Raw genomic sequence first — 22,512 nt, forward strand, 5'->3', positions numbered from 1 at the left:
TATAATGTATCACTTTTATTATGTAAGGCGATTAGTTTAGTATTTTGAGGTACATACCGTACTGTACATTACTCCGCGACAGAGACTGCTGTGAGCTGCGAGTGTACATTTTATAGTGCGTTACCTCACACAGTACGGAACCAGAGATCAGCGTTTTTATGATGTAGACCAGCAATGAATGATGGACACACGTAATCTGAAATGACTCATGTGAGACCTGTATCTTAGACAGTACATTGTGCTACAGATAAATGAAGCTTGACAACTCATCTAAAACTTTTCAATTCCGTTCAGTGAGTTCTTTGATCTAAAACTTTGTCTGACATCTTTAAAGGATGAAAACATGACCAGGTTAAGTTAAAAAGGACTATACAAGAGATTGACCACTTTCTAACCAGATACTGTATATCGGCCAAGAGAGTAGTTTTCTGGAGTAAACATTAAAGGGACACTACCTCAATATTTCTTCCTCTGGTTTGTGCTGTGTAGGAAATTACATGTCATTTACTTGGTGTTTTATGATCTAGTTGTGGACAAAAATACTAATGTGAGTGAAGCATACAGAGCATATGTTCATTAATCACATCGTACAACTTCTTCTGTAAAAGGGGAAGATTGAGTGGAAAAGTTTGGATTTTTCTTTATAGAAGCTGAGGGCAAATCCTCCTAGCATAGATTACCTGCATGACTATTGCCGGTATCTGGATGATAGGTCAAAAATGTATTGGTCAACAGTCAATAGGTCGACACCATATGGTTGACACGAATGAGGTCAACAGGTACAAAAGGTTGACAGATGAAAGGCTGACAGTACTTGAGGTGGACAGGCCCAAAAGGTTGAAAGGTTCAAAAGGTCGACATGACACACAAATGGTCGACATATTATTTGGGGTTTCACATGTTTCCCAACATTTGCTTGATTTACTATCCACGTGGACATCGAGGTTGTGGTATAAAGGGTCGACCTAGTTAAGGTCGACAGTCATTAGATCGACCACTATTGGTCGACATAAACATGGTCAACATGGGAAAATGTTCGACACATGAACATGATTGACACGAGACATATTGACACATGATAATGTCGACATGGATTTTTGGACCGTTTTTGGTGTTGTTTTTTTCTGTAACATGACTAGAAACTCCAATTAGTGCACTGTGTCCCCTTGCATGGCTCACTTTCTTTGCCATGTTGCGGGCAAGGTGCCTCGCTCTGTTGCCACTGCGCTTGGCACGGTTATTATTCCCAATCATAGTCCATGTGGATGGTAAAGTATGAAAAAGTTAAAAATCTGTCTAAAAAAAAACGTCTCTCTTAGCACAAACGGAAACTGTTCCGTTTTTACATACAGCACACAGAAGTGAATTTATGCATTTTTGCATATGTCCGTATGGACGGAACTTGGACGGATCTGTCTTTCGATGAGATAATCACACATAACCTCTTTGACTTGTAGGAGTGTTGTCATTGGAGTTTCAGGCGATTGTTGTGGTCGTGTATCAAAACCTCTGTGTGAGTCATGTATACAGGGAAGGGACGCCTGTTTCTGATGGATCTCTTGCACCTAACGGGGCTGGTTCAAGTGCAGATGATGATGCAGCCAGCGTAAAATCAATGGTCAGCATGGGTTTCCACGTGCACACACATTGGCACTTGGATTAGCATAAGGTAGCAAATCTGGCTTCTGGGGCTATCCACAACTACAGCCACTTTGCATGCCACTCAGCATCAGTTTCTGTTGAGAGATCTTATCATTATTAACAGTTACTTATATAACGCCAACATAGTCTATAGTGCTTTACAGTTAGGATCAGTGGTGACTCCAGAGGAGGGGCTGCAAGTCAGTTCAAATTTCAAATAGGGGAGCCACACCCTATGTCCCATTGTCCCCTTTCTCTCTAAATTGAGCCCAGAACAGATCTTAGAACCACCAAGTTGGTGTGCCATTTGAAATGGGCTTGGGAAACAGGTTGGTGCAAATATAATAGTCTCTTAGTGAGTCTTTTTATGCACAATTGACAGATATGAGTGGCCTTCAGTGATTCCTGCTGCCCCTTCCCCAATTTCCTTTCCTATAAACAAATACCTGAGAGGAAGATCAAACTTTTTGATCTGCCTTATGGAGAAAATTGACAACAGAGGTTGGGTGAGAACTTTTAGCGCACACATCCGTCTGAAAGCCTTTTATGGAAAGACAAGAACAGAGGTGATGCTTTAATAGGTCGTTGGCTACTGTTTCAGGCATTTCATGTCAAAGAGAGTATTGAAACCTTTCTATACTATAAACATGTTATTTATTATCAGTTATTTATATAGCACACACATATTCCTCAGCGCTTTACAGAAAACATTTGGGCATTCACATCAGTCCCTGCCCCAGTGGAGCTTACACTCTATGGGCCTAATTCAGATATTATCGCAGCAGCAAATTTGTTAGCACAGATGTTCCCAAACGCGGTCCTCAAGGCACCCCAACGGTCCAGGTTTTAAATGTATCCATACTTGGCCACAGGTGACTTAATTAGCACCTCAGTCAATTTGATTTAACCATCTGTGCTGAACCATGGATATACCTAAATCCTGGACTGTTGAGGTGCCTTGAGGACCGCATTTGGGAACCTCTGCGTTAGCAGTTGGGCAAAACCATGTTGCAGTACAGGGGGGGGGGCAGATATAACATGTGCAGAGAAAGTTAGATTTGGGTGGGGTGTGTTCAAACTGAAATCTAAATTGCAGTGTAACAATAGAGCAGCCAGCCCAGTACATACCCAGCACAGAAACCACGCCCCTAAATGCCAAACACCGCTAGCACGCCCCCTCCGGCCCAGCAAACGCCTCTGCCTGTCAATCAGGCAGAGGCGATCGCAAGGCTGAGATGGTCGTCGGCTGCCTGGCATGCGCAGTTCAGACCTGATCGGCTGCTGGGCGAAAACGCACAGCAGCGCTCAGGTCTGAATTAGGCACATGGTTTTGCCCAACTGCTAACAAATTTGCTGCTGCGATCAGATCTAAATGACTCCTTATATTCCCTACCACATGTACAAGCATTCACACTAGAGCAGGCCTGGCCAACCTGTTTCTCTCCAGCTGTTGTAAAACTACACATCCCATCCTGCTACAGTTTTAGCATTCCCTAGTAGCAAAACTGTGGTGGGGCATTTCACAACAGCTGGAGAGCCACAGGTTGGCCAGGTCTGCACTAGAGTTAATTTTGCTCAGATCTAATTCACTTACCAGCAGTGTCGGACTGGGGCATGTAGGGCCCACCAGGGAAATGCAGTGGTTGGGGCCCATGTTTAGGGGTGTGGCCAGTCTCTAGAGGGGGGGTGTCCAGCCACCACATTGGTTTGCCTAACCATTTTGCAAGTGTTGGTCCCCTAAATAAATATGTACAGTAAATACTGTAGTGCATGCAAGATAATGTACTAGATTAGTAACAGACCTGATCTCTAGAGGAGGGGGTGGGCCCCCCAGGCAGTAGGGCCCATCCGGTGCTTACCCCTGTGGGCCTGTCCAACCCTGCTTACCAGTATATTTTTTTGATTGTGGGAAGAAACCGGAGCACCAAAAGGAAACCCACGAAAGCACTGGGAGACTACGCAAGCTCCACACAGTTAGGACCATGGTGGGAATTGAACCCATGACCTCAGTGCTGTGAGACAGCAATGCAAACCATTACACCATCCGTGCTTTATGACTCTATGAGCTACAATTTACAGGAAATCTTTGAGAATTGCATTTATTGTGCCTTTATATTTGAGAGTAATATATACACTGTTGATCGGCTACTAAGAAGAAACAATTCCAAAATTTTGATAAATAGGGATAAACAGCAGTGTTACTGAAATTACAGCCTAAGTGAACCACATATACTATATGTATTCCTTATTTTACTGAAAACACATCACTCTATTACATTTTATATGAACACACTGCACTTACTCTAGATAATCGTTCAGCTACAAAATATGTTGATTTCTTTCTTTCTTTTAAAACAACAGAATTCTGTTATTATATTTCTTTATTCTGCAAGTTGTAAAATCAATTCTGTCTTTGACCAATGATTTGCTGTTGACAGCGTAGCTGGGTTATACGTTTTCACTATATAAATCCTGTTTAAATGAAGAAACAGGACAAATGCAAGTAAAACTACTTCTTAGCGTTATCTAGTACAACAGTCTGTTTAATACTGAGCAAGACATAACTGAACGTTTATATTGAACACAGTAGAGGCCATTACAAAGTGCAATACATTTACATAAATCTGCATAGATTTCCTCTAAAGTGCAAAGTCCTGATTCCGATTTGTACACAAATACCTACGCAGCTGCAATGTTTCAGGTTACGGACTTGCTAACCGTTGCAAGTGACGCACAGCCCAGAAAAGATTAAAGTCGCCCACAGAAGCCAATGTAATGTCCTCAGCAACATATACAGCATCGATGGCGAAAGAGGAACATAGACTCCCAGAGTGAGTCTATGGTCACGCAGACTGGCCATTGGCACCATGGGGTATATTTACTAAAAGTCGATTTGGGTCGATTTTTGGTCGATGTTCGATCAATTTTTTTCTATCGATTTATTGTTTCGGGATCTAAATCACACATTTACTAACATGATTTTTGACAAAGTTTTAAAAAAAGTGTCAAAAATCATCTGTTAGTAAATGTAGAATTTAGACCCTGAATACTAAATTGACTAAACATCGACCAAACTCAAATCGACCCAGATTGACTTTTAGTAAATATACCCCTAACTCCCACTTTTATTAACAGATGATTTTTGACATTTTTTTTTAAACAGAAGTCAAAAATCATCTGTTAGTAAAAGTGTGATTTAGACACTGAAACATATCAATTAAAAATCCACCAAACATCGATTAAAAATAGTTCAAAATCGACCCAAATCGACTTTGAGTAAATATACCCCAATGTTACTGTACATAGATGATTACAGCTGAAGGCAGTAACACATCCCAAAAATGGCTGACATCCCCCCAGGAATTATGCTGCCACTCCCTGTTTCCTCCTCCAAACAGTCCTGTCCTTTTAATCACCCTGCGATTAAATCCTTACTGCAAGTAGCATCTCAAAGGTACCTTGGCTCATGTGCTGTGTGAACACTGCACATGCTCAGTCTACCGATAATCGCTCAGTTCTGTGAACATACGTATCGCATACAAATTGGAACCAGGCACTGAGTATAATGGTACATACCCACTTCTAGTGCACAAATAGATTAGTACATAGCACCAGTTCAAAGCTGGTGGTTATAAAACATTTTTTTACTTATATACCTCCATATTGCATTTCAGAAGCACATTTCTAAGTGTATGGGGACAGATACTATCTGCGCAAACCCCTTTAGTTTAGAAAAACATTAATTTGAAAAAGGTAGGGAAAAGAATAGTGTGAAGGACAGAGAAAGGTATATAGGATATAGTTGGATATGAAAAAGGGCCGTAATGGCCGGATGTAATAGTTGGTAGAAGTGGTGCAGCCGACAGATAAACTAGTACCCTTACTAGTATGGACTGAAATAAAAAATAAGAAAATACCCTGGCGCACCAGGGGTTAAAGAAAGAGTGCCAGAAGTCTGACTAACTCCTTCTGGCACTCTTTCTTTAACCCCTGGTGCGCCAAGGTATTTTCTTATTTTTGATTACATTTCTAAGTGTACCCAGATCAATGTAATAAAACATACTAGCCAACATTTTTTGTACCTGGAGTGCAGAACAGGCCAATATTGCAGTGCCATTCATGGCATTGAACCACAGTGGGTGGGTCGTGGTGAGGCGTTTCGCAGTGAACTACACCATTGAGATCCAACTCCTCCCACTTCACCAGGAAAGTGGACGGAATGCGAGGATGTGGCTTGTTCTTCTGGGAGTTAGGAAGAGTTCCTTAAAATTCAAGAGATATAGGGGGTTATTCTGACCCGATCGCACGCTGCGCTTCCTCGCAGCCGTGCAATCGAGTCTGAACTGCGCATGCGCAGCAGCCACATTGTGCAGGCGCGTTGTTGCCCGGTGATGGCCTTCACTGGGCAGCGACGCCTCCAACGAAGAAAACGGTCACAGCAGTGACCGCAAGAAGATTCACAGGAGGTAGTTGGATCCGGGCGTCAACTCCCCGTTTTTGGGGCATGGAGATCCGAACGCAGGCATGTCGAGGTATTTGGAGGGTGGATGTCTGACGTCTTTTCCGGGACCTGCAGCGCTGAAGTGATCATACAGGGTAAGTAACTCTATGTCCTGTGTGTAGCATTTCATATGCAGATACAGCCACAGTCTCACACAGTACATAGGCATGCTGCATATCATTTTAATCAGCAAAAATAAGAATTTACTCACCGGTAATTCTATTTCTCGTAGTCCGTAGTGGATGCTGGGAACTCCGTAAGGACCATGGGGAATAGCGGGCTCCGAAGGAGGCTGGGCACTCTAGAAAGATCTTAGACTACCTGGTGTGCACTGGCTCCTCCCACTATGACCCTCCTCCAAGCCTCAGTTAGGTACTGTGCCCGGACGAGCGTACACAATAAGGAAGGATTTTGAATCCCGGGTAAGACTCATACCAGCCACACCAATCACACCGTACAACTCGTGATATGAAACACAGTTAACAGTATGAAACAATAGAGCCTCTCAACAGATGGCTCAACAATAACCTGATTTAGTTAACAATAACTATGTACAAGTAATGCAGATAAACCGCACTTGGGATGGGCGCCCAGCATCCACTACGGACTACGAGAAATAGAATTACCGGTGAGTAAATTCTTATTTTCTCTAACGTCCTAGTGGATGCTGGGAACTCCGTAAGGACCATGGGGATTATACCAAAGCTCCCAAACGGGCGGGAGAGTGCGGATGACTCTGCAGCACCGAATGAGAGAACTCCAGGTCCTCCTCAGCCAGGGTATCAAATTTGTAGAATTTTGCAAACGTGTTTGCCCCTGACCAAGTAGCTGCTCGGCAAAGTTGTAAAGCCGAGACCCCTCGGGCAGCCGCCCAAGATGAGCCCACCTTCCTTGTGGAATGGGCATTGACAGATTTTGGCTGTGGCAGGCCTGCCACAGTATGTGCAAGCTGAATTGTACTACAAATCCAACGAGCAATAGTCTGCTTAGAAGCAGGAGCACCCAGCTTGTTGGGTGCATATAGGATAAACAGCGAGTCAGATTTTCTGACTCCAGCCGTCCTGGAAACATATATTTTCAGGGCCCTGACAACGTCTAGCAACTTGGAGTCCTCCAAATCCTTAGTAGCCGCAGGCACCACAATAGGCTGGTTCAGGTGAAACGCTGACACCACCTTAGGGAGAAATTGGGGACGAGTCCTCAATTCTGCCCTATCCATATGGAAAATCAAATAAGGGCTTTTACAAGACAAAGCCGCCAATTCTGATACTCGCCTGGCAGAAGCCAAGGCCAATAACATAACCACCTTCCATGTGAGATATTTCAGATCCACGGTTTTTAGTGGTTCAAACCAAAGTGATTTTAAGAAAACTCAACACCACGTTGAGATCCCAAGGTGCCACAGGAGGCACAAACGGGGGCTGACTATGCAGCACTCCTTTTATAAATGTCTGAACTTCAGGTACTGAAGCTAGTTCTTTTTTGAAAGAAAATCGACAGAGCCGAGATCTGTACCTTAATGGAACCCAATTTAAGGCCCATAGTCACTCCTGCTTGCAGGAAATGCAGAAATCGACCTAGTTGAAATTCCTCTGTTGGGGCCCTTTCGGCCTCACACCATGCAACATATTTTCGCCATATGCGTTGATAATGAGTTGCTGTAACCACTTTCCTGGCTTTAGTAAGCGTAGGAATTACTTCCTCCGGAATACCCTTTTCCTTCAGGATCCGGCGTTCAACCGCCATGCCGTCAAACGCAGCCGCGGTAAGTCTTGGAACAGACAGGGCCCCTGCTGCCGCAGGTCCTGACTGAGTGGCAGAGGCCATTGGTCCTCTGATATAAATTCTTGAAGTTCTGGGTACCAAGCTCTTCTTGGCCATCCACGAGTATCGTTCTTACTCCTCGCCTTCCTATTATTCTCAGTACCTTTGGTATGAGAGGCAGAGGGGAGAACACCTAAACCGACTGGTACACCCACGGTGTTACCAGAGCGTCCATAGCTATCGCCTGAGGGTCCCTTGACCTGGAGCAATATCTTTTTTAGCTTTTTGTTAAGGCGGGACGCCATCATGTCCACCTGTGGCCTTTCCCAATGGTGTACAATCCTATTGGAAGACTTCTGGAGGAAGTCCCCATTCTCCCGGGTGGAGGTCGTGTCTGTTGAGAAGATCTGCTTCCCAGTTGTCCACTCCGGGAATGAACACTGCTGACAGTGCTAACACATGATTTTCCGCCTATCGGAGAATCCTTGTGGCTTCTGCCATCGCCATCCTGCTTTTTGTGCCGCCCTGTTGATTACATGAGCGACTGCCGTGATGTTGTCTGATTGGATCAGTACCGGCTGGTTTTGAAGCAGAGGCCTTGCTGGCCTCAGGGCATTGTAAATGGCCCTCAGATCCAGAATATTTATGTGTAGGGAAATAACCTGACTTGACCAAAGTCCCTGGAAGTTTCTTCCCTATGCGACTGCCCCCCAGCCTCAAAGACTGGAATCCATGGTCACTAGGACCTAGTCCTGTATGCCGAACCTGCGGCCCTCTTGAAGATGGGCACTCTGCAGCCACCACAGTAGAGATACCCTGGTCCTTGGAGACAGGGTTATCAGCCTATGCATCGGAAGATGAGATCCAGGCCACTTGTCCAACAGGTCCCTCTGAAAAGTTCTTGTATGGAACCTGCCTAATGGGATTGCTTCGTAAGAAGCTACCATTTTTCCCAGGACTCGCGTGCAATGATGCACCGCTACCTATTTTGGTTTTCAGGAGGTCTCTGACTAGAGATGACAACTCCTTGGCTTTCTCCTCCGGGAGAAACACTATTTCTGGTTTATGTCCAGAACCATCCCCAGGAACAGTAGACGTGTCATAGGAACCAGCTGTGACTTTGGACTGTTTAGAATCCACCTATGCTGTTGTAGCACTTTCCAAAATAGTGCTACCCCGACTACCAACTGCTCCTTGGACCTCGCCCTTATAACGAGATTGTCCAATTACGGGATAATTACAACTCCCTTTTTTTGAAGGAGTATCATCATTTCGGCCATTACCTTGATAAAACACCCTCGGTGCCATGTACAGTCCAAACGGCAGTGTCTGGACTTGGTAATGGTAATCCTGTACCACAAATCTGAGGTACTCCTGGCGAGGATGGTAAATGGGGACATGCAGGTAAGCATCCTTGATGTCCCGGGATACCATGTAATCCCCCTCGTCCAGGCTTGCAATAACCGCCCTGAGCGATTCCATCTTGAACTTGAATTTTTTTATGTTCAAGGATTTTAAATATAAAATGGGTCACACCGAACCATGCGGTTTCGGTACCCCAACCCGTGTGGAATAGTAACCCCGTCCTTGTTGAAGTAGGGGCACCTTGAGTATTACCTGCTGGGAATACCGCTTATTAATTGCCTCTAGCACAGCCTCCCTGCTTGAGGGAGTTGTCAGCAAGGCATATTTTAGGAAACGGCTGGGGGGAGACATCTCTAATTCCAGCTTGTACCCCTGAAATACTACTTGGAAGAAACAGGGATCCACCTGTGAGCGAGCCCACTAATTGCTGAAATTTTTGAGGCGGCCCCCCACCGTACCTGGCTACACCTGTGGAGCACCCGCGTCATGGTGTGTACTCACAGGAGGCGGGGGAAGAATCTTGATTCTGGGAACAGGCTGACTGGTGCAGCTTTTTCCCTCTACCCTTGTCTCTGTACAGAAAGGAAGCGCCATTTGACCCGCTTGCTTTTCTGAAGCCGAAAGGACTGTACCTTTTTCTGTGAGGAAACCTGAGGTAAAATTATTTCTTCCCAGCAGTTGCTGTGGATACGAGGTCCCAGAGACCATCCCCAAATAATTCCTCACCCTTATAAGGCTCTCTATGTGCTTTTTAAGTCAGCATCACCTGTCCAGTGACAGGTCTCTAATACCCTCCTGACAGAATGGACATTACATTTATTTTGGATGCCAGCCGGCAAAATATCCCTCTGTGCATCCCCCATATATAAGACAACGTCTTTAATATGTTTTTATGTTTGCCAACTAGTATCCCTGTTTGACAGGGTCACCAACCACGCTGCAGCAGCACTATCTGCAGGTCTCAGTCTAGTACCTGAGTGTGTAAATACAGACTTCAGGATAGCCTCCTGTTTTTTTTTTTTTTTTATCAACAGGTACCTATTAAAGTGGCCGTATCCTAAGACGGCAGTGCCACCTTTTTTGACAAACGTGTGAGCGCCTTATCCACCCTAGGGGATATCTCCCAGCGTAACTTATCCTCCTGGCGGGAAAGAGTACGCCATCAGTAACTTTTTATAAATTACCAGTTTCTTAACGGGGGAACCCACGCTTTTCACACACTTCATTTATTCATCTGATGGGGGAACAAAACACTGCCTGTTTTTTCTCCCCAAACCTAAAACCCATTTATAGAGGTTAAAGTCAGAAATGTATAACACATTTTTTATTGCCGGGATCAAGTCACGGATTGGATTGTGTATATGTCTCCACCTTGTCGACACTGGAGTCAGACTCCGTGTCGACATCTGTGTCTGCCATCTGAGAGAGCGGGCGTTTTTGAGCCCCTGATGGCCTTTGAGACGCCTGGGCAGGCGCGGGCTGCGAAGCCGGCTGTCCCACTGCTGTTACGTCATCCACCCTTTTATGTAAGGAGTTGACACTGTCGGTTAATACCTTTTACCTCTCTATCCACTCTGGTGTCGGCCCCACAGGGGGCGACATCACATATATCGGCCTCTGTTCCGTCACCATATAAGCCTCCTCATTCAACATGTCGACACAGCCATACCGACACACTGCAGACACACAGGGAATGCTCTAAACGAGGACAGGACCCACAAAAGCCCTTTGGGGGGACAGAGTGAGAGTATGCCAGCACACACCAGAGCGCTATATACTGCAGGGACTAACTGAGTTATGTCCCCTATAGCTTTATATCTATATATATAATGTATACTGCGCCTAAATTTAGTGCCCCCTCTCTCTTTTTTTAACCCTTGTAGACTGCAGGGGAGAGCCAGGGAGCTTCCCTCCAACGGAGCTGTGAGGGAAAATGGCGCCAGTGTGCTGAGGAGATAGGCTCCGCCCCTTTTTCGCGGCCTATTCTCCCGTTTTTTATGGACTTCTGGCAGGGGTATTTACCTCATATATAGCCCCTGGGGCTATATATTGAGGTATTTTTGCCAGCCAAGGTGTTTTTATTGCTGCCTCAGGGCGCCCCCCCCCAGCGCCCTGCACCCTCAGTGACCGGAGTATGAAGTGTGTGAGAGGAGCAATGGCGCACAGCTGCAGTGCTGTGCGCTACCTTGGTGAAGACTGAGTCTTCATGCCGCCGATTTTCCGGACCATCTTCTTGCTTCTGGCTCTGTAAGGGGGACGGCGGCGCGGCTCCGGGACCGAACATCAAGGCTGGGCCTGCGGTCGATCCCTCTGGAGCTAATGGTGTCCAGTAGCCTAAGAAGCCCAATCCGGCTGCAAGCAGGCGAGTTCGCTTCTTCTCCCCTTAGTCCCTCGCTGCAGTGAGCCTGTTGCCAGCAGGTCTCACTGAAAAGAACAAATTCTAAGACTATAACTTTCTAAGAGCTCAGGAGAGCCCCTAGTGTGCATCCAACCTCGGCCGGGCACGAAATCTAACTGAGGCTTGGAGGAGGGTCATAGTGGGAGGAGCCAGTGCACACCAGGTAGTCTAAGATCTTTCTAGAGTGCCCAGCCTCCTTCGGAGCCCGCTATTCCCCATGGTCCTTACGGAGTTCCCAGCATCCACTAGGACGTTAGAGAAAGCTGCTTGTGCATCCTAGCGACATAGCAATGCAAATAAGATGCATTAAAAAAAAAAAAGGTGCCCGACGTTAGCATTGAGGCAAGTTTTATGAGGGCACATCTGTATCCAAGCAGAGGAAGAGGTCACAGTGTTAGTGGCAGTGTGATTGCTGTGTGCATGTGAGTGGGTTGGTTGTGCAGTAGTGTTCGGAATATGTGTAAGGAGCATTATGTGTGTCATGTTAAAACTCATTAATAATGTGCAACATATCTGTAAGGGGCACTATGTGTGTCATTATGTGTATAAGGGCATTAATAATGTGCGGCATATGTGCAACAGGGTACTACTGTATGTGTGTCATTATGTGTATGGGGCACTAATAATGTGCAGCAAATGTGTAGGGGGCACTATGTGTGTCATTATGTGTATAAGGGCATTAATAATGTGCGGCATATGTGTAAGGGACATTATGTGTAAAAGGGCATTAATAAAGGTTGTCATAATGTGTAAGACGCATTATGTTAATAAGGACATTAATGACATGTCTCATATGTGTAAGGGGCATTACTGTGTGGAATTATGTGTATAAATACATTACTAATGTGTGACATTATGTGTATAAGGTGCTCTACTATGTGGCGTTGCGTATAGAAAGGGCATTACTGTGTCGTCTAATGTAAATAAAGAGCAATATGGTGTGGTGTAATGTAAATAAGGAGCAATTCAGTGTGATGTAATGTGAATAAGGAGCTCTACTGTGAGGAGTAAAGTTTATAAGGTAAAGTAATACTACTGTGGGATATAATGTGAATTATGGACACTATCGCATGATCAAATGTGAATAAAGTTGCAGTACTGTGTGGCGTAATTTGAATTGGGGTTACTATTGTGTGGCCATGCCCCTTGCCAGAAAAAACACACCCCTTTTTGGGCTGTACGCCAAATGTGCGAACTGTTCCTATTTAAAATATAGTGGGTACAAACGCCAAAATAAGGACTGCTATGGGTGAGGGGTGATGGTGCTGGGAAAGAGGTGCAAAGTCAGAGGCGGAACCGGCGGTGGTGCCAGGGGGCACCAGCCAAAATCTTGCCTAGGGCATCATATTGGTTAGGGCCGGCTCTGTAGCTACACACACACAAAAGTGTCACGTGTAATTAAAGCCGACTAATGTTTTACGAGAAAAAAACAATATAATTTATTTCAATGAAGACTAGGAGCAAGTTGGATGTCAGAGCTTGCCAAGAATATCATTTTTTTTTTTTATCAGAACATCATGGAAAATGTCTATTGATGTGTACTATGCAACAATATATTCTAGAAATGTTATTTTAATGAAACATGTATTTTAAAGGGGATCCGGTCTTTAGGTCGACATTGTGTATAAGAACCACTTGGCCCATCTATTGTGTCATTATTTTTTAACCTTTAGGTAACCTCAACCCTATTTGATCTTTAGGGCTTAATTCAGCATGGATCCCAAAATCAAAATCTTTCTCTAATGGGCAAAACCATGCTGCACTGCAGGTGTGGCAGATGTAACAAGTGCAGAGAGATTTAGATTTGGGTGGGCTATAGTGTTTCTGTGCAGGGTAAATACTGGCTGCTTTATTTGTACACTGCAATTTAGATTTCAGTTTGAACACAACACACCCAAATCTAAATCTCTCTGCACATGTTACATCTGCCCCACCTGCAGTGCAACCTGGTTTAGCCCATTAGAGAATGATTTTGCTTTTGTGGTCCATGCTTAATTAGGCCCTTAGTTCTTTGGGGGTCATTCCGAGTTGATCGCTCGCTGCCGATTTTTGCAGCGCATTGATCAGGTAACAAAACGGCAAAACTGCGCACGTGCATCGTACGGGCACAAAGAGCATCGCTGCTGTGCACTGGATCTAGCGAAGATTCCATTCGCATAGCCAATCGCAAGGAGATTGGCAGTAAGATGGCATTTATGGGTGTCAACTGACCGTTTTCTGGGAGTGTTTGGGAAAACGCAGGCATGTCCAGGCGTTTGCAGGGCGGGTATCTGACGTTAATTCCGGGACCTTCGTCGCTGCAATCATCGCACAGAATAAGTAACTACACGGCTGGTCTTGTTTTGCACAAAATGTTTTTGTACCACTCGGCTGCACATGCGTTCGCACACTTGCAAAGTGAAAATACACTCCCCCGTGGGCGGCGACTAAGCGTTTGCACGGCTGCTAAAAGTAGCTAGCGAGCGATCAACTCAGAATGAGGGTCTTTGTAAGGATATCTTTATGTCTATCCCAACCATGCTTAAATTGCTCTATTAAAGAAAACTTTTACCTTAAAAAAGGACTGTGAGAAAAAAGCAGCAGTAATTCCCATATAAATTACTGCAACTGATTTTCTAGTTGGCAATTGAATAAGAAAAACCTTGTAACTGTGGGGGAAAAACTGCACCGTGAGCAGGGCCGGTGCTAGGGTGTTCGGCGCCCTCCTGCAACCTATCAATTTTGCGCCTATCTACAAATACAAATGTGACCGATCTCATCCTCAGAGCTGTAACTAGACATTTTGGTGCCCCCCATTTCCCTCAAGATCCATAAATATACGGTCATAAAAAAATTACCGAAAATATAGGGACGTAAAATAATTATGATGCACAGTGGTCAACACTATTCAAAATTAGAGATTAGCGCCTGAAATTTTTCGGGTTTTGTGTTTTGGTTTTGGGTTCGGTTCCGCGGCCGTGTTTTGGGTTCGACCGCGTTTTGGCAAAACCTCACCGAATTTTTTTTGTCGGATTCGGGTGTGTTTTGGATTCGGGTGTTTTTTTTAAAAAAACACTAAAAAACAGCTTAAATCATAGAATTTGGGGGTCATTTTGATCCCATATTATTATTAACCTCAAAAACCATAATTTCCACTCATTTTCAGTCTATTCTGAATACCTCACACCTCACAATATTATTTTTAGTCCTAAAATTTGCACCAAGGTCGCTGGATGACTAAGCTAAGCGTCACTAGTGGCCGACACAAACACCTGGCCCATCTAGGAGTGGCACTGCAGTGTCACGCAGGATGTCCCTTCCAAAAAACCCTCCCCAATCAGCACATGACGCAAAGAAAAAAAGAGGCGCAATGAGGTAGCTGACTGTGTGAGTAAGATAAGCGACCCTAGTGGCCGACACAAACACCGGGCCCATTTAGGAGTGGCACTGCAGTGTCACGCAGGATGTCCCTTCCAAAAAACCCTCCCCAATCAGCACATGACGCAAAGAAAAAAAGAGGCGCAATGAGGTAGCTGACTGTGTGAGTAAGATTAGCGACCCTAGTGGCCGACACAAACACCGGGCCCATTTAGGAGTGGCACTGCAGTGTCACGCAGGATGTCCCTTCCAAAAAACCCTCCCCAATCAGCACATGACGCAAAGAAAAAAAGAGGCGCAATGAGGTAGCTGACTGTGTGAGTAAGATTAGCGACCCTAGTGGCCGACACAAACACCGGGCCCATTTAGGAGTGGCACTGCAGTGTCACGCAGGATGTCCCTTCCAAAAAACCCTCCCCAATCAGCACATGACGCAAAGAAAAAAAGAGGCGCAATGAGGTAGCTGACTGTGTGAGTAAGATTAGCGACCCTAGTGGCCGACACAAACACCGGGCCCATTTAGGAGTGGCACTGCAGTGTCACGCAGGATGTCCCTTCCAAAAAACCCTCCCCAATCAGCACATGACGCAAAGAAAAAAAGAGGCGCAATGAGGTAGCTGACTGTGTGAGTAAGATTAGCGACCCTAGTGGCCGACACAAACACCGGGCCCATTTAGGAGTGGCACTGCAGTGTCACGCAGGATGTCCCTTCCAAAAAACCCTCCCCAAACAGCACATGACGCAAAGAAAAATAAAAGAAAAAAGAGGTGCAAGATGGAATTGTCCTTGGGCCCTCCCACCCACCCTTATGTTGTATAAACAAAACAGGACATGCACACTTTAACCAACCCATCATTTCAGTGACAGGGTCTGCCACACGACTGTGACTGATATGACGGGTTGGTTTGGACCCCCCCCAAAAAAGAAGCAATTAATCTCTCCTTGCACAAACTGGCTCTACAGAGGCAAGATGTCCACCTCATCATCACCCTCCGATATATCACCGTGTACATCCCCCTCCTCACAGATTATCAATTCGTCCCCACTGGAATCCACCATCTCAGCTCCCTGTGTACTTTGTGGCGGCAATTGCTGCTGGTCAATGTCTCTGCGGAGGAATTGATTATAATTCATTTTAATGAACATCATCTTCTCCACATTTTCTGGATGTAACCTCGTACGCCGATTGCTGACAAGGTGAGCGGCGGCACTAAACACTCTTTCGGAGTACACACTTGTGGGAGGGCAACTTAGGTAGAATAGAGCCAGTTTGTGCAATGGCCTCCAAATTGCCTCTTTTTCCTGCCAGTATAAGTATGGACTGTGTGACGTGCCTACTTGGATGCGGTCACTCATATAATCCTCCACCATTCTTTCAATGGTGAGAGAATCATATGCAGTGACAGTAGACGACATGTCCGTAATCGTTGTCAGGTCCTTCAGTCCGGACCAGATGTCAGCATCAGCAGTCGCTCCAGACTGCCCTGCATCACCGCCAGCGGGTGGGCTCGGAATTCTGAGCCTTTTCCTCGCACCCCCAGTTGCGGGAGAATGTGAAGGAAGAGATGTTGACAGGTCGCGTTCCGCTTGACTTGACAATTTTCTCACCAGCAGGTCTTTCAACCCCAGCAGACTTGTGTCTGCCGGAAAGAGAGATCCAAGGTAGGCTTTAAATCTAGGATCGAGCACGGTGGCCAAAATGTAGTGCTCTGATTTCAACAGATTGACCACCCGTGAATCCTTGTTAAGCGAATTAAGGGCTCCATCCACAAGTCCCACATGCCTAGCGGAATCGCTCCGTGTTAGCTCCTCCTTCAATGTCTCCAGCTTCTTCTGCAAAAGCCTGATGAGGGGAATGACCTGACTCAGGCTGGCAGTGTCTGAACTGACTTCACGTGTGGCAAGTTCAAAGGGCATCAGAACCTTGCACAACGTTGAAATCATTCTCCACTGCGCTTGAGACAGGTGCATTCCACCTCCTATATCGTGCTCAATTGTATAGGCTTGAATGGCCTTTTGCTGCTCCTCCAACCTCTGAAGCATATAGAGGGTTGAATTCCACCTCGTTACCACTTCTTGCTTCAGATGATGGCAGGGCAGGTTCAGTAGTTTTTGGTGGTGCTCCAGTCTTCTGTACGTGGTGCCTGTACGCCGAAAGTGTCCCGCAATTTTTCTGGCCACCGACAGCATCTCTTGCACGCCCCTGTCGTTTTTTAAATAATTCTGCACCACCAAATTCAAGGTATGTGCAAAACATGGGACGTGCTGGAATTTGCCCATATTTAATGCACACACAATATTGCTGGCGTTGTCCGATGCCACAAATCCACAGGAGAGTCCAATTGGGGTAAGCCATTCCGCGATGATCTTCCTCAGTTGCCGTAAGAGGTTTTCAGCTGTGTGCGTATTCTGGAAACCGGTGATACAAAGCGTAGCCTGCCTAGGAAAGAGTTGGCGTTTGCGAGATGCTGCTACTGGTGCCGCCGCTGCTGTTCTTGCGGCGGGAGTCCATACATCTACCCAGTGGGCTGTCACAGTCATATAGTCCTGACCCTGCCCTGCTCCACTTATCCACATGTCCGTGGTTAAGTGGACATTGGGTACAGCTGCATTTTTTAGGACACTGGTGACTCTTTTTCTGAGGTCTGTGTAAATTTTCGGTATCGCCTGCCTAGAGAAATGGAACCTAGATGGTATTTGGTACCGGGGACACAGTACCTCCAACAAGTCTCTAGTTGGCTCTGCAGTAATGATGGATACCGGAACCACGGTTCTCACCACCCAGGATGCCAAGGCCTCAGTTATTCGCTTTGCAGTAGGATGACTGCTGTGATATTTCATCTTCCTCGCAAAGGACTGTTGGACAGTCAATTGCTTGGTGGAAGTAGTAAAAGTGGTCTTACGACTTCCCCTCTGGGATGACCATCGACTCCCAGCAGCAACAACAGCAGCGCCAGCAGCAGTAGGCGTTACACGCAAGGATGCATCGGAGGAATCCCAGGCAGGAGAGGACTCGTCAGAATTGCCAGTGACATTGCCTGCAGGACTATTGGCATTCCTGGGGAAGGAGGAAATTGACACTGAGGGAGTTGGTGGGGTGGTTTGCGTGAGCTTGGTTACAAGAGGAAGGGATTTACTGGTCAGTGGACTGCTTCCGCTGTCACCCAAAGTTTTTGAACTTGTCACTGACTTATTATGAATGCGCTGCAGGTGACGTATAAGGGAGGATGTTCCGAGGTGGTTAACGTCCTTACCCCTACTTATTACAGCTTGACAAAGGGAACACACGGCTTGACACCTGTTGTCCGCATTTCTGTTGAAATAGTTCCACACCGAAGAGCTGATTTTTTTTGGTATTTTCACCAGGCATGTCAACGGCCATATTCCTCCCACGGACAACAGGTGTCTACCCGGGTGCCTGACTTAAACAAACCACCTCACCATCAGAATCCTCCTGGTCAATTTCCTCCCCAGCGCCAGCAACACCCATATCCTCCTCATCCTGGTGTACTTCAACACTGACATCTTCAATCTGACTATCAGGAACTGGACTGCGGGTGCTCCTTCCAGCACTTGCAGGGGGCGTGCAAATGGTGGAAGGCGCATGCTCTTCACGTCCAGTGTTGGGAAGGTCAGGCATCGCAACCGACACAATTGGACTCTCCTTGTGGATTTGGGATTTCGAAGAACGCACAGTTCTTTGCTGTGCTGCTTTTGCCAGCTTGAGTCTTTTCATTTTTCTAGCGAGAGGCTGAGTGCTTCCATCCTCATGTGAAGCTGAACCACTAGCCATGAACATAGGCCAGGGCCTCAGCCGTTCCTTGCCACTCCGTGTCGTAAATGGCATATTGGCAAGTTTACGCTTCTCCTCCGACAATTTTATTTTAGGTTTTGGAGTCCTTTTTTTTCTGATATTTGGTGTTTTGGATTTGACATGCTCTGTACTATGACATTGGGCATCGGCCTTGGCAGACGACGTTGCTGGCATTTCATCGTCTCGGCCATGACTAGTGGCAGCAGCTTCAGCACGAGGTGGAAGTGGATCTTGATCTTTCCCTAATTTTGGAACCTCAACATTTTTGTTCTCCATATTTTAATAGGCACAACTAAAAGGCACCTCAGGTAAACAATGGAGATGGATGGATACTAGTATACAATTATGGACGGACTGCCGAGTGCCGACACAGAGGTAGCTACAGCCGTGAACTACCGTACTGTGTCTGCTGCTAATATAGACTGGTTGATAAAGAGATGTCGTAGTATGTATGTATGAAGAAGAAAGAAAAAAAAACCACGGTTAGGTGGTATACAATTATGGACGGACTGCCGAGTGCCGACACAGAGGTAGCCACAGCCGTGAACTACCGTACTGTACTGTGTCTGCTGCTAATATAGACTGGTTGATAAAGAGATGTCGTAGTATGTATGTATGAAGAAGAAAGAAAAAAAAACCACGGGTAGGTGGTATACAATTATGGATGGACTGCCGAGTGCCGACACAGAGGTAGCTACAGCCGTGAACTACCGTACTGTGTCTGCTGCGACTGGATGATAAATAATGATATAAAAAATATATATATATCACTACTGCAGCCGGACAGGTATATATATTATATAATGACGGACCTGCTGGACACTGTCTGTCAGCAGAATGAGTTTTTTATAGAATAAAAAAAAAAAACACCACACAAGTGAAGTCACACGACGAGTGTTTAACTTTTTCAGGCAATCACAATATAGTATACTACTAACTATACTGGTGGTCAGTGTGGTCAGGTCACTGGTCAGTCACACTGGCAGTGGCACTCCTGCAGCAAAAGTGTGCACTGTTTAATTTTAATATAATATGTACTCCTGGCTCCTGCTATAACCTATAACTGGCACTGCAGTGCTCCCCAGTCTCCCCCACAATTATAAGCTGTGTGAGCTGAGCACAGTCAGATATATAATATATACATAGATGATGCAGCACACTGGGCTGAGCAGTGCACACAGATATGGTATGTGACTGTCTTGTACTCCTGGCTCCTGCTATAACCTATAACTGGCACTGCAGTGCTCCCCAGTCTCCCCCACAATTATAAGCTGTGTGAGCTGAGCACAGTCAGATATATAATATATACATAGATGATGCAGGCATGCAGCACACTGGGCTGAGCAGTGCACACAGATATGGTATGTGACTGAGTCACTGTGTGTACCGTTTTTTTCAGGCAGAGAACGGATATATTAAATAAAACAACTGCACTGCTGGTGGTCACTGTGGTCAGTCACTAAACTCTGCACTCTCTTCTACAGTATCAGCCTCAGGTCAATCTCTCTCTCTCTCTCCTAATCTAAATGGAGAGGACGCCAGCCACGTCCTCTCCCTATCAATCTCAATGCACGTGTGAAAATGGCGGCGACGCGCGGCTCCTTATATAGAATCCGAGTCTCGCGAGAATCCGACAGCATCATGATGACGTTCGGGCGCGCTCGGGTTAACCGAGCAAGGCGGGAAGATCCGAGTCGCTCGGACCCGTGAAAAAAAACATGAAGTTCGTGCGGGTTCGGATTCAGAGAAACCGAACCCGCTCATCTCTATTCAAAATGACACCACACAATAGTACCACTTATATACATTACGCCAGGTAGTGCCCCTTATAATCATTATGCCAGATACAGCCCCCTGTTACATATTGCACCAGGTAGATCCAGTCACACATTATTCCAGGTAGAGCGCCCTTTTACACACTGAGCCAGGTAGAGTTCCCTTTTAAACTTTGCGCCAGGTAGAGCACCCTTTTACACGTGCCACTTCCCCCAGCAGGGGGAAGAGCCAAAAATATAGGGGCCACAGAATAGTAACAATTCACATTACACCTCATAGTATGTCCGTTAGTCACATGACACCGAATAGTAGTGTCCGTTAGTCACATTACACCGCGTAGTAATGTCCGTTAGTCACATTACACCTCATAGTAGTGTCCGTTAGTCACATTACACCGCATAGTAGTGTCCGTTAGTCACATTGCACCTCATAGTAGTGTCCATTAGTCACTTTACACCGCATAGTAGTGTCCGTTAGTCACATTACACCTCATAGTAGTGTCCGTTAGTCACATTACACCTCATAGTATGTCCGTTAGTCACATTACACCGCATAGTAGTGTCCGTTAGTCACATTACACCTCATAGTAGTTTCCGTTAGTCACATTACACTGCACAGTAGTGTCCGCTAGTCACATTACACCGCATAGTAGTGTTTGTTAGTCACATTACACCGCATAGTAGTGTCCGTTAGTCACATTACACCGCACAGTAGTGTCCGTTAGTCACATTACACTGCACAGTAGTGTCCGTTAGTCACATTACACCGCACAGTAGTGTCCGTTAGTCACATTACACTGCACAGTAGTGTCCATTAGTCACATTACACATTACACCGCACAGTAATGTCCGGCAGGGCGGCCTTGAGCATGTGCAGAGATGAACGTAGATCCGGATGCGTATGCAGCGATCTGCGTTCATCTCTGAATTACCCCCTATGCCAGGTACAGCCCTCATTTCCTCCACAGTGCGGCCCCGGTACCTGCAGGAGGTCCCGACTCGGGCGCTGCTCCTCCTCTTCCTTCTTCTCCGGTTTCTCACAGGATCCGTTACTCCAGTGGCTCTGTAGGATGTTGTCAGTGACCCCGAGAGGGGGAGGGAGTGGGTACTAATTACTTGGGCCTGGGACTGATGGAGGGGCCCAGAGGGGCCCTGGTCCCCTGCACTCCCAACCCCCTCCCACCTTACTGGGCAGCAGCAGCAGCAGCTCTCATGTTGGCAGCACAGCACATGCTGCAGTGTGCTGTGCTGCAGTGGGGAAGAGAGGCTGCTGCTATTGTTATTGTTCCTGTATGGGTGAGTGGATTGTGATCACAGTGATCACACTCCCCCCTCGAATTGACCCCGGCTGAGGGGCTCAGGGGCTGAGGTTTGGGGGCTCACGGACTACACCTACCCTGCTCTGTGCAGCAAATACTGTTTTTTAAACGATTTTTCCTATAAAGGGGCGTGGCCACGGCTCCCGCGATTAGGCCACGCCCCCAACCCGCTAGGCAACTCCGGATGTCAGTGGCAGCGGCGCTGTGTGTGGGCCTAGGCCGCACACTGCGTGCACGCAGCACGCTGTCTGGGGAGGAGGAGAAGGGGGGTGAGCCGCGCTGCTCGCTGCCAGCGCCGCTACCTGTCATCCAGTGTGACAGGCGCAGCGGCAGCTGGCAGCAGCAGGGATGCAGAGCAGGGAGAGGCTGAGCGCCTCTTCAGTTTGGCGCCTCCCTGCACTGCATCCCTTTGCTGAGCGGTTAGCGCCGGCTCTGACTGTGAGGTTTTTTTCTACATCCAACTGCCTGATTGTTGCGGCTCTGACTGTGAGGTTTTTTTCTACATCCAACTGCCTGATTGTTTCTGAAGTAATGTTTCTGAATCAGACCAAGCAGCTGATACAGTACAAAGTCCAATG

The 22,512-nt window shown here is 46.4% G+C and overlaps 1 protein-coding gene across 1 annotated transcript in view; it reads right to left on the reverse strand.

Annotated features, from left to right (window-relative positions):
* Window positions 1-21,790, reverse strand: part of CDH11 (cadherin 11) — a 260,594-nt gene extending 238,804 nt beyond the window's left edge. Inside the window, exon 1 of the mRNA XM_063945399.1 lies at window positions 21,598-21,790. The gene's annotated coding sequence lies outside the window, so the exon portion shown is untranslated. The remainder of the gene's footprint in view (window positions 1-21,597) is intronic.
* Window positions 21,791-22,512: the final 722 nt, after the last annotated feature.

Source organism: Pseudophryne corroboree, chromosome 11 (assembly GCF_028390025.1).
Source record: "Pseudophryne corroboree isolate aPseCor3 chromosome 11, aPseCor3.hap2, whole genome shotgun sequence".
In the NCBI taxonomy this organism is placed as follows: Eukaryota; Metazoa; Chordata; class Amphibia; order Anura; family Myobatrachidae; genus Pseudophryne; species Pseudophryne corroboree.